This window comes from Dipodomys spectabilis, unplaced genomic scaffold, assembly GCF_019054845.1.
Source record: "Dipodomys spectabilis isolate Male_0828 unplaced genomic scaffold, ASM1905484v1 ptg000473l, whole genome shotgun sequence".
Taxonomy (NCBI): domain Eukaryota; kingdom Metazoa; phylum Chordata; class Mammalia; order Rodentia; family Heteromyidae; genus Dipodomys; species Dipodomys spectabilis.
The window spans coordinates 1,124,503-1,137,551 of record NW_024871150.1 but is presented as its reverse complement, the minus strand read 5'-3'; positions in this window follow the sequence as shown (position 1 = coordinate 1,137,551).

Below are 13,049 nucleotides of genomic sequence, written 5' to 3'. Positions count from 1 at the left end.
GTGGCTGCTGGCAAGCACTCAGATGTGTCTCCTTGCCTTGGCTTTCCTTCTCTTGCCTAACTCTCTGTCCTGTGATGGCACACTTGGTGTGATTCTCTGGCTTAGGACTGTTCACTGGAACTCTAAAACTGCTTTCTATGGGAGAGCTTGTTCAGATTCCAGCTTCTCCTATGCCATCTTCCCGGAACCTCCCTAATTATAACTCTTATGAAAGAATATTCTAGGCAAATAGAATGCAAGAAACATTTCCAAATTTGTCAATTAAACACTGTACTTAAAAAGAATTTTGTAAGTATCTTATAGAATATGAAATTACAAACAAAACCAAAATATTTATTTTAAATCTAAACTCCAATTTAGCAAGATCTACATAGTCCTTCATTAGATTAACTTTGCGATTTCTCCAGGCTTAAGTTTTTGTAATCCTTCATCCTTTCCTTGGAATCTAACAGAGTGATGATTACTTACTTTTTCAAATTTTGGAAGGGAATCATGATCCATTTTGCATCTAAGTATGTTCTGTAATGAAGAGTGCATTTAAAACACAACTGAGGATTATAAATGAGTTGCATTTCAATAGGAAACTTGACTTCTCAAAACATAATGACAAAATTAGCACAAACGACCAACTTTGTATTCCTTTCTTGTTTGGTTTGTTTTATTAAGACAAAATTATACTACCTGGTCCAGGGAAGGTATCACTGTGTAATTCCACTATCTAATCTCCTATCTTAATCTCAGTGCTAGAATTCTAGCCATCACATTGCCAATCCATAATTTCTTGGTTTATTTAATCTAGATACAGACTAGCAATTCTGAACTTCTCCAGTAATATTATCCACTGCACTGCTCAGAGTGTTCATGTACTCTTTTCAAAGATGTTCTAACATTTTACTGAGGATATGAACATTTTCAGATGCACCTGCAGGAATCTCTGATTCATTCCTCCATAGATCTGATCACTTTAATAATGATTACTTGACTCTCTTACTATCTCTGGTCCCTATCTATGTAATATTCTTAAACTTTTTTGAAGAAAGTTCACTTGAGGACTCTCTAACATTAAAAATTATCACTTGATTCTAGTCTTACTCAGGACATATTTTCTATTGTTTTCTAACTTTTCCACATATTCTGAGAGTTGCTTCATATGTGTATTTGTGCACATATAAGTGCCTCTGTATATATGTGTATGATTGCATGTATGTATGCAAAGCCTCAACATCTTATTCAGCAATCTTGCTCATGACTGGTATTCTAATAGTTGAGCCATTCTTCCAATCCAGCTTTTGGCTGGTTAATTATATATAGTTTCTCAAAGACTGTTCTGCCCAGGCTGGATGCAAACTGAACTTCCCAGACTCCTTTACATTCTTGGGTTTTATTGCTCCAGTAGTATCAACTTTTAAATTACAAATATTTTGTGAGTGTAAAGGCGAAGTTGTAGCATAGATTTTTAACTCAAGAATTCATATAAAGATAGATGAACATGCACATTACATATGCTGAGTGTACACTGTTAGAAATGTGATCCTAAGCTGGGTGGTGGTGAGATCTTCGGATAGGTTTAAAAGCCAGCCTGGGCAGGAAAGTTTCAGAGACTCTTTTTCCAATTAACTACAAGAAAATTAAAAGTGGCACTGTGGCTCAAGTATAGAGCATTAGCCTTGAGCTGAATAGCAGAGGGACAGCTCCCAGCCCTGTGTTCAAGTGCCAAGACCACCACCAACAAAAAATATATAAGTAAAGGAAAGAAAATAAATGTGATCTTATCCACCAGTTCATGGCTAATATAATCCCTGCTCTCTCAGGATGGACTTTTTTTTCCAATTAAGTCCACGCTCTTATATCTGATTTGCATTGGAAACAGAATTATGCTTCCATACTACTGTCTACAAAGTTGCGTGATTAGCAAGCATGATTTAGAAAGGGAGTGGCCTCATACTTCGTGTTCCACGTAGGAGTAATGCTAAGTGACATCAACTGTATAGACATCTCTTTTCAAAGAAGAAATATTAGATGTTTATTGTAAACCTAATATTTGACATTTTTTCTTTTTTTTATTGTGAGAATACCGTACAGAGGAGTTACAATTACACGGGCAAGATAACGAGCACATTTCTTATCAAGCATTGTTGCCTCTTCTTTGTTTCCCCTTCCCATCCATTCCCATACTCCCCCTCTTCCCTCACCCCATCCTCCCCCACCCACCAAAGTTGTAAAGTTCGTTTTTTGACATAATGACTTGTACATCTCATTATTGCAGTGGGTCCACCTGTATCCCTAAAATATTTGTTTTTAGAGAATATGTCCAGCAAAGAATCCATAACATAGCTCAGCAAAAGTAGGTGCACTGAATCATTTTGGAATTAATTTTTTTGCTTGGGAAGATTATTGATCTTGTCCTTCCTTTTGGGGAAATTTAAAGTCATATTTCACTTTTTTGTTGGTTGTGTGGCTTGAATTCTGATCCTGGGCACTGTCCCTCAGCTCTTCAGTTCAAGTTGAGTGCACTACCACTTTAGCTACAGCACCACTTTCGGGTTTCTGGTGGTTAATTGGAGATAAGGGTCTCGTGGACTTTCCTGACAAGGCTTGCTTTGAACCACAATCCTCTGGTCTTAACCTCCTGAGTAGCTAGGATTACAGGTGTAAACCACCAACACCCAGATCATATTTGCATGTATGTGCACTGAATGACACTGTGTAGACAAAGAATGGAATTTTTAACCAAATGATAACATAGCAGATTTTCAGAAAAATTGAGGTAGCAGTAAATATGTCCTCCTTTCCATTTTGTTACATTAATGACTCATGAGCTATGGGACCCTTACATTAGCATCCTGTGACATCTGTATAGGTGTATTTAGTATCAGGAAATGTTTATAGAGAAATGTAGAAAGAATGAGACTTTTAGAAAACAAAGGAGATAAGGTATGAAAGAACAGCATAGAAGGAGATACATTTATCATGCAGAGATTAAGAACTAGCCTAAGAGATTTAGAATGCTAAAGGCAATGAGGAAAAGCCTACTTGACAACTAGTTCTTCAATAACCAAAAATGGTTCTCTAGACCAGTTTCTGGTAAACTTAGTTACTATCATTTTTTCCTTCCATCTGGAATTACTCCTTATTTTCTGTCACAACTATTAATTAGCTTCTGCCTTTTTGGTGCCAAAACTGACCAAAAAGATTTCAAAATCACAGTTAGACTATTTTCACTCTGTGATTAGCAGTTATGACACAAAATCCTGGAATCATGGAATTTCCAGAATTAATCTTCACCTAACATCTAAGCACATTCCAGGCATTAATTGCTGTGACTTAATGAACAAAACTTTTTTCAACACAGTATCCTAACATAAGTAAAATACATGAATTAGGGGCTATTGTCAGGTGTCAGTATGGAAGGAGCAATTATATATTTCAAGTATGGGTTCTTCATTTTCCAATTACTATTTTTTTTTTTTTTTTGCCAGTTCAGGGGCTTAAACTCAGGGGTAGGTAATTATTCCTGAGCTTTTTTTTTTCTCAAGGCTAGCACTCTACCACTTGAGGCACAGCATTCCTTTCAGTGTTTTTCTTTTTTATGTGTTACTGAGGAATTGAACCCAGGGTTTCATGCATGCTAGGCAATCACCATACCATGAAGCCACATTCCTAGAGCCCTAAGAGACTTTCTTAAGAAGGCATTACATTTTCATTCCGTAAGTATGTATCATAAGTTTGTCCAGATGCTAGAAAATGATGTAGAAAGCAATACAATATAATAAGTGCAGTAAGGCTGGATGGACAATGAATTTCACAGTCTAGCCAGGGCACAGTGGGTCTTATCTCAGGGAGCTGTTTCAACAGGCTAAGCCAGACAGCTACTGACCCACAGCCCACTTCCAGAATGAGAGGGTCACCTTGGATTCCAGCCACATGGGGATGCTTGGCCCCCTCCTCCAGCACCCATTCAACCAGTTTTTGTGAAAGAGAGAGAGAGAAAAGTCAGAATTACAATTAAGTCGGGTGTCGGTGGCTCAGAACTCTAATCTTAACTACACAGAAGGCTGAGATATGAGGATCATGGTTCATAGCCAGTCCTGGCAGGAACGTCTCTGAGACTCTTATTTCCAAAGAACCACCAGAAAACCAGAAATGGTGCTGTGGGCTCAAGTGGTAGAGCACTAGCCTTTTGCTGAGGATCTCAGGAATAGCGCCAATGCCTAGGGTTCAAGCCCCACAACTGACAAGAAGTGGACTTCCTACCACAAGAAGTGGATTGAATAGCACCCATTGTCCTTGGGAGCATGGTAATGAAGTCAGGACAAGTTTCCTGTGAAGTTGAAGTGATAAGGAGATCACCTGACTTCTCTGTGCCTCGGTTTCCCCAGATGCAAAACTCAACACAGTGAAGCATCCCCTTCCTCATGGGGATACGGTAATGATGAAAGAGAGCCATGTTTTTTTCAAAATCCCCACCTGTTGCATGATTAATAACTGACCCCACATGAGCCCTTTGCGGGTATCTTCCTGTCATTTGTGAACAGAATAGCCGAGAACCTTCTCTAAAGGCCACTCCCTCCATACCAAGCCATGCTCCAGAGATTCCCTCTGTATAAACCCCTTGTTTCCTTAAAACTGTCCTGTGAGGAGAATGAGGTCTGATGGTTGTGGCTCTACCCAGAGCTTCACCTGTGGTCAAGAATCGGCTGCTGTGGACTAAATGTTTGGGATAATCCATCTAAATCGATGACTGAGCATGGTGCTACATGTCTACCATCCCAACTACAGAGGACCAGGCCTGGTGGAGCATACCTGTCCCAGATAGGAGGACCTCAATCCAGTCCAACCAGAGCATATATTGAGTCTCTGTTTCAGAAATGCCCAAGACAGAAAGGTGACTCCTCAGAGCCAGGGTGAGGAAACAAGCAGGGGTTCATGGTGGCCCCAAAGGGGTGACTGACCCCGGGTAGTGGTGATTTGGGGGCAGCCACTCACCTGTGCTGTTGGGAAAAGCTGCTGGAGGCTGCTCCAGGTGGGGCAAGCATCAATGGCAGCAGCATTGCAAACAGATGGGCCAAGAGCAGAGAACCAGGGCCAGGGACCAGGTCAGGGCTTTAGGCGGGCTGGCAGGCACCATTACCTGAGGTTTGAAATCCTGCACTTTGGGAAGGAGGGAGGGAGCCGGGGTGTGGGCAGGCATCTCAATTTCCTACTATACTCTAAAGTCTCTTGAGTCTCTTCCTCACCACTCAGCCACCTCTACCTTCCTCAACTGCTGGTAGTGTTGTAAACAGAGGAAATCCAGGTGCTACTGGGCATCACGGAATGTGGGCGTGGTCACCATTCTTGTATCCCATTGGTCAGAAAGAAACATGAAATAATGGGGGTGTGGCTGGAATTCTGTGATGCAAGCAGCATGGGCGGAGTCAAGAAGACAGCAGCTCCCCCAGCCCTTTTCCCAGGGACCAATTCAGTTGGAGACAAGAGGGTGACCTGCTTTAGCTGGATAGCTGCACAGATTGTTGTGTATGTCTGTTTGTTACAAGACCCGGACCTTGAACTCAGGATCTGGGAACAGTCTGCGAGCTGCTTTTGCTCAAGGCTCGCCTTCCACACTGGAGCCCTGGACTTCTGGCTTTGTTGGAACTGAAGTTGGACAGAGGTCTCAAGAAGTTCCTGCCTAGGATGACTTTGACCATGATCCTCCCATTACAGCTTTGCAAGTATCAATGAGGACTGCTGAGAGCCTCTGGTGCCTGCCTAATCATTGCTCTTGCTGATATTCTTGGACAGACCGGTGAGTACCCTATCCCCAGGTTGAAGTGGTGGGAGCTGGAGCCCACAGTTGGAATCCTGGTCCTGCCACCTCCAAATGGCAGGAGATTCTAAGGAACTCATTCCTATCCATATGAATACCAGTGGAATGTGATGTATGTCATGACTGAATGGGCAGTTCTTGAATGATTCTAGGATAAAATAATATACAATATATTATAGGACACTGATCGATTTTAGTTAATTCTTTATTAAGCATTTAAACAATCACATTCATAAAATTTAGACATAATAAAATACATGAGAATTGGGCCTCACATACTGCAAAAGTGCCATTTTTCTGCCAGGTCTGGGATTGAAACTCATGGTCTTAGTAACTCTGTTGCACTGTGTGGGAATGGGAAGCTGGCCTCCTTGAAGTCAAGAAATTCCGGTCTGTTCCTTTTGCCTAAAATAGATCCTCACCACTAGAAAACATCCTATTCATGTACAATTTACATATATGATTTACATTTATATACATTGGTTGACTCCATATTGCATTCAGTATAGTTATTTTATTTTTTGTTTTATTCATGTATTGTCCATTTATTTTATTGACTATTATGGAACATAAAACATTGATTACATTGATTACACAGGATTTAGGTCTGCATATGTATTCCACTTCATACCTTACACCCAGGACTTTCACAGAAAAGGAAAACATGAGTCACCATCATCTTCTTACTCCACGATTCATTTTTGGTAGTGCTGGCATCTGAACTCAAGGCCTACAAGCCTACAAGGCCCAATTCATGAGTGGGTGAGTGTTAGCATGCCATCCTGGAGCAAATTGAGCTGACAGGGTGTTCCCAGGACCTCAGATCAAGCCCCAGGGGTTACCAAAATAAGAAAAGATTGACATGCAGATGGCAGTACGCTAATAAATATATATTTTATAGAGTGTCAAAGATGTCTATACATTATTCAGTTATATAAACTACATTCTTACCAATTCCTGGGTATTAATTATGCCTCAATGTAATTAATGTAATGTAATTAATTGTTTTCATTCTTAAACTATTAATGAAATCAGTGTCCTGAAATTATTGCATTCCTTTAAGTAATAATATTCTTTCAATACTTCATAAATACTAAATCAAATCAATCAGCCTCCTGAAATGATGCTGTTTAATTTTATAGATCATCATCCATGATCAATTCATTCAACCGTGACATTGACAATATTCCATTGTTAATCCTGATAGTCTGGCAGCCTTCAGCAATGCAAGTGAAGTACCCTTTGCAACAGTGTCATTCAGACACATGAGGGTCACCATGCAAAGGAAGAAAACGTCGTAAAATGGCCATTTATTTTGTGCATTGCTTTCCCTGCAAGGCCTGGGGGTCTAGGATCGCAGGAGGAGCTGTAGATCTAATGGCTGTACCCCAGCCTAGGGTTATCAAAGCTGAGGCAGAGTTGCCATGACCTGAGTTCAAGCACCGTATTGAGAAAAGTAAATTAAAAAAAATTAGCTCCCTGGCTTGTAATTCATGCTGTTTATTCTTCCAGGCTTTGGATTCGAACTCAGGAGATGGGTAAACCTGAAGCAATGGGGATGAAGATAAAAAAAGTCAGGCCTGTTCACTAGTACTGAATTCAAGCCCCAGTCCTGGAAACATACTATTTATATACATTGTAAAGATAGGATTTATACTTACCTATAGATGTTCAGCCATACATGTTTGGTGTGGTTGTTCTTGTATTTTTTGTTTTATTCATTTATTTACCATTGATTGTACTATGATGAAACCCCTTCCATGTATTACATTGATGACATCCTTTCACAGAGCATTTAGATTTATAGAAATGTTCTCCATCATGCCAGGATTCTCAGGATCACCAAGGATATTCAGAGAAAAGGAAAACAAGTTTCACACTTGGCTTCTTACTCCACGATTCACTTGTTGGTAGTGATGGGATCTTAACTCAGGGCCTAGTAGGACCAATTGGCCAATAGGTCAAGGTGAACACACTAACCTGTGAGCAACTAACGAGCTAGGCCATTCCCAGGATCTGACATTGATCATAAGGTTGGTCCACTATAGTCATGAATTCATAATTTAAACATACGATCTAAATTTACATACATGTGTGTACAGCATTTTTTGTTCTGTGAACTTCTCCTTATTTTCTTTCAACTTCATGGAGGTATTGTGTATTTTACTAAGTAAGGTGCCAGGTTTAACTGTGCTGACATGGATGACAAACTGTCCCCATGGTTATAGGGTTGCCTATGAATTCCCCTTCCTAGTTGAGACTCAGGATTTACACAGGAGATGAAAATATTTACAACAACTGGCTTCTGACATCAGGATGAATATTTTGTGAGTGCTGGGATTTGAACTCAGGTTTGGATAGCTCTGTTGCACTGAGGGGAAAGGGGAAGTTCACCATACTGGAAGACTATAATGTCAGGCCTGGTACAGGGCCTAATTTGAAGCCCCAGCACTGAAATATATAGCAAGCCCACTTTTTTATTTTTTTTTTAATTTTATATTATTTTATTTGTGAATATATTGTACGGAGGGGTTACAATTACATGGGCAGGATAATGCGTACATTTCTTACCAAGCATTGCAGCCTCCTCCTTTGTTTACCCTTCACATCCCTTCCCAGCCTCCCCCTCCCTCCCAATCCCAATCCTTATCCTCCCCCCCCACCGCACCCCCCGCACCAACATTGTAAAGCTCGTTTTGGACATGACAACTTGTACTTATTGTTTCAACAGGTCAACCTGCATCCTTAAACGAATTGTTTTTCCCATCTCCTCCACAAATTATAGCTACATCAAATATAGTGAAAGCAGGGGTTATACTGTGGGGGAGGGACATACAAAGCAACAAAGAAATAATCTTATAAATGCGTTAGAAACACATGCATGAGAGTAAAAACATTAACATACATATCTAAGGTTTCATTTTCCTAACATCACATTATCTGACATTTTCCCCATGACTCATACCTATACTAGATATGGCAAATAAGGGAAACCATGGGGCCTATGTTTCTTTGGACCTGGCTTACTTCACTTAATATAATTTTTTCCAAGTTTTTCCAATTCCTAACAAATGGGGAAATGTCATTCTTTCTGAAGGAGGCATAGAACTCCATTGTGTATATATACCACATTCTCAAGATCCATTCAACTATTGAGGGGCATCTGGGTTGGTTCCATATCTTAGCTATGGTAAATAATGCTGCAATAAGCATAGTTGTGCTGGTAGCTTTAGTGTGGTCTTGTTTGTATGCATTTCGGTAAATGCCCAAAAGTGGGATTGCTGGGTCATAGGGGAACTCTATGTGAAGTCTTTTGTGGAACCTCCATACTGCTTTCCAAAGTGGTTGAACAAGTTTACATTCCCACCAACAATGAAGTAAGGTTCCCTTCTGTCCACATCCCCTCCAGCATCTGTTGTTGTTAGAGTTCTTGATTTTTGCCATTCTAACTGGATTGAGGTGGTATCTCAATGTTGTTTTGATTTGCATTTCTTTTATGGCTAGGGATGTTGAACATTTCTTCATGTGTCTATTGGCCATCCTTCTTTCGTCTTCAGAGAAGTTTCTCTTTAAGTCTTTCGCCCACTTATTTATTGGGCAGTTGTTTCTTTGAGGATTTGTTGTTGGGGGATTTAATGTTTTGACTTCCAAGTATATTTTAGATATGATACCCTTGTCCACTGTATGGCTAGTAAAGATCTTCTCCCAATCCGTGGGGTTTCTATTGATCTTGCTAGCTATTTCCTTTGCCATGCAGAAGCTCTGCAACTTTATGCAATCCCATTTGTCCAACCTTTCTTTGATTTGTTGTGTTTCCGGGTCTCTATTCAGAAAATTTCGGCCTGAGCCAAGGAGACCTAGGGTTTCTCCTATTTCATCCTGTAATGTTTTCAGAGTGTCTGCTTTGACTTCGAGGTCTTTGATCCATTTGGAGTTGATTCTGGTGCAGGGTGATATATAAGGATCTAGCTTTAGTTTTCTACATGTAGTTAACCAATTTTGCCAGCACCATTTACTGAAGAGTTTGTCTTTGTTCCATTCTATTATTTTAGCTCCCTTATCGAAGATTAGATGGCTATAGGTCTGTAGGCTCATTTCTGGGTTTCCATTCTATTCCACTGGTCCTGAGGTCTGTTCTTATGCCAATACCAAACTGTTTGGATTACTATGGCTTTATAGTAGAGTGTGAAATTTGGTGTTGATATTCCTCCAGAAGTGTTCTTTCCATTGGGGAGCGTTTTTGCTATTCGGGGTCATTTATTGTTCCATATGAATTTTTGGATTGCCTCTTCTATTTCCTTGAAGACTGAAGTTGGAATTTTGATAGGTATCGTGTTGAATTTGTAGATATCCTTGGGAAGTATTGCCATTTTCAGGATGTTAATCTTTCCAATCCAGGAGCATGGGAGGTTTTGCCATTTTTTAAGTTCCGTGTTGATTTCCTTTTTCAAGATTTTAAAGTTTTCATCATAGAGGTCCTTCACTTCTTTGGTTAAGTTATTTCCTAGGTATTTTAATTTTTGTGGGGATATTACAAATGGAGTTGCTTTCCTAATTTCAGCCACACTTTTCTCATTGTTGGCATACAGAAAAGCCATTGATTTTTGTGGGTTAATTTTATACCCTGCTAATTTGCCAAAGTTTTGAATCAGCTTGCGGAATTTGGGAGTGGAGTCTATGGTATTCTTTAAATACAAGATCATGTAGTTTGCAAAGAGGGAGAGTTTTATTTCTTCTTTCCCTATTTGGATCCCCTTTATGTCTGCGTCTTGTCTTATTGCTGTACGTAGGCATTCTAATACTAGATTGAAGAGAAGTGGCGAGAGTAGACATCCTTGTTTCATTCCTGATTTGAGAGGAAATGGCTTTAGTTTTTCACCATTAAGTATAATGCTGGCTGTAGGTTTGTCATATACAGCCTTTATTGTATTGAGGAATGTTCCATGGATTCCTAGTTTTTCTAGAATTTTCAAATGCTTTTTCTGCATCTATTGAAATAACCATGTGGTTCTTATTCTTGCTCCTGTTGATGTGATGAATAACATTAATTGATTTGCGTATATTGAACCAGCTTTGCATCCCTGAAATTAATTCTGTTTGATCATGGTGTATGATTTTTTGGATGAATTATTGGAGTCAGTTGGCCAAAATTTTGTTGAGAAGTTTTGCATTAATGTTCATCAAAGAAACGGGTCTATAGTTCTCTTTCTTTGATGAGTCCCTCCCTGGTTTTGGGATGAGGGTTATGATGGATTCATAGAATGTGTTCGGTAGTGAACTTTCTCTTTCAATTTCATTGAAGACTTGGAGGAGTATTGGTGTGAGTTCTCCTTTGAAGTCCTTGTAGAATTCTGCTCTAAAACCATGTGGTCCTGGACTTTTCTTAGCTGGAAGGTCTCTTATTGCTGTTTGTATTTCAATGCTTGATATGGGCCTGTTAAGCCTGTTTAACTCATCTTGGTTAAGTTTTGGCAGGTCAATATTTGCTAGGAAAAGGTCCATTTCTGTCAAGTTCTCAAACTTATTAGCATAATGTTTTGAGAAATATTCCCTTATAATGTTTTGAATCTTGGTTGTTTCCGTGGAGATGTTTCCATTCTCATCTCTGAGTTTATTTATTTGGGTGTGTTCTCTTCTTTTTCTGACAAGATTTGCTAAGGGTCTGTCAATTTTGTTAATTTTTTCGGAGAACCAACTCTTTGTTTTGTTGATTCTTTCTATAGTTTTTTTTGGATTCTAATTCATTTAATTCTGATTTAATTTTAATTATTTCTTTCTGTATTGGGGTTTATCTTGCTTCTCTTTTTCAAGGAGGTTCAGATGTCACATTAAATTGTTGGTTTCAGATCTCTCCATTTTGTTGATGTAGGAGCTCAGAGCTATAAACTTGACTGTGAATACTGCCTTAGCTGTGTCCGAGAGTAGCTAGTAATTTGTGAGTTCATTTTTGTGGAATACCATGAACATTTGAATTTCCTTTCTAATCTCTTCCATGACCCACCCGTGATTTAACAGTTTGTTGTTCAGCATCCCTGTGATACCACACTTTCTTTGGTGGCTATTGGTGTTGAATTCTAATTTTTTTTCCTTGTGGTCAGAGAGAATGCAAGGTATAACTTCAATTTTTCTGAATTTAGACAAGTTTGCTTTGTGGCCTAAAACGTCGTCTATTTTAGAAAATGTTCCATATGCTGCTGAGAAAAACGTGTATTCTGATGCTGCTGGATGAAATGTTCGGTAGATATCTGTTACATATATTTGATCTATGCAGCTGTTTAGATCTGCAGTTTTTCTGTTGAGTTTTTTACGAGTTAATCTATCTAGTGGGGAGAGTGGTATGTTAAAATCCCCAACAATTAATGTCTTTGGATTTATATGGGATTTGAGGGAAAGTAGTGTTTCTTGGATAAATTGTTTGGCGAGTATATATTTAGAATTGTAATCTCCTCCTGAAAATGAGATCCCTTAATTAGTATGTAGCGACCTTCTTTACCTCTTCTCACGAATTTTAATTTGAAGTCTATTTTATCTGATATTAGCATTGCAACTCCCGCCTGTTTATGGGGGCTGTTTGCTTGGTAGATTTTGTTCCAGCCTTTCACATTGAAAATGTGTTTGTTTTTACGGGCAAGATGTGACTCCTGCAGGCAGCAAATAGAAGGGTCTTGTTTTTTAATCCAACTAGACTGTCTGTGTCACTTAATTGGAGAGTTCAGTCCGTTAACGCTAAGAGAAAGGACTGAGAGGTATTTGGGAGTTCCTGCCATGTTATCCACCTTCTTGGGGGCTGCGAAAACTGGGTGTTTCCTATGGCTCTTGGATTCTCAGTTTGGGTGCAGTTTCTTGGCCTTTATTGTGGTCTTGTTGGTTTTCTATTTGTAGGACATCTATAAGAAACTTTTGTAAGGCTGGTTTGGTGAAGATATATTGTTTCAATTTTTCTTTGCTATGGAAGGTTTTTATTTGGCCTTCAATTATGAAGGAGAGTTTAGTTTGGTACAGTATTCTTGGTTGATAATTGTTTGTTTTTAGGACATGGCATACATCATTGCAGGCTCTTCTTGCTTTGATTGTCTCTGCTGAGAAATCTGATGTGATTCTAATTGATCTGCCTTTATAAGTGATTAATCTTTTCTCCTTGACAGCGTTAAGGATGTTTTCCTTGTTCTGAGGTGATCTTGTGTGGATTATAATGTAAGGGTGGGATGTCCTATTCTGGTCTGGTTTATTTGGAGTTCTA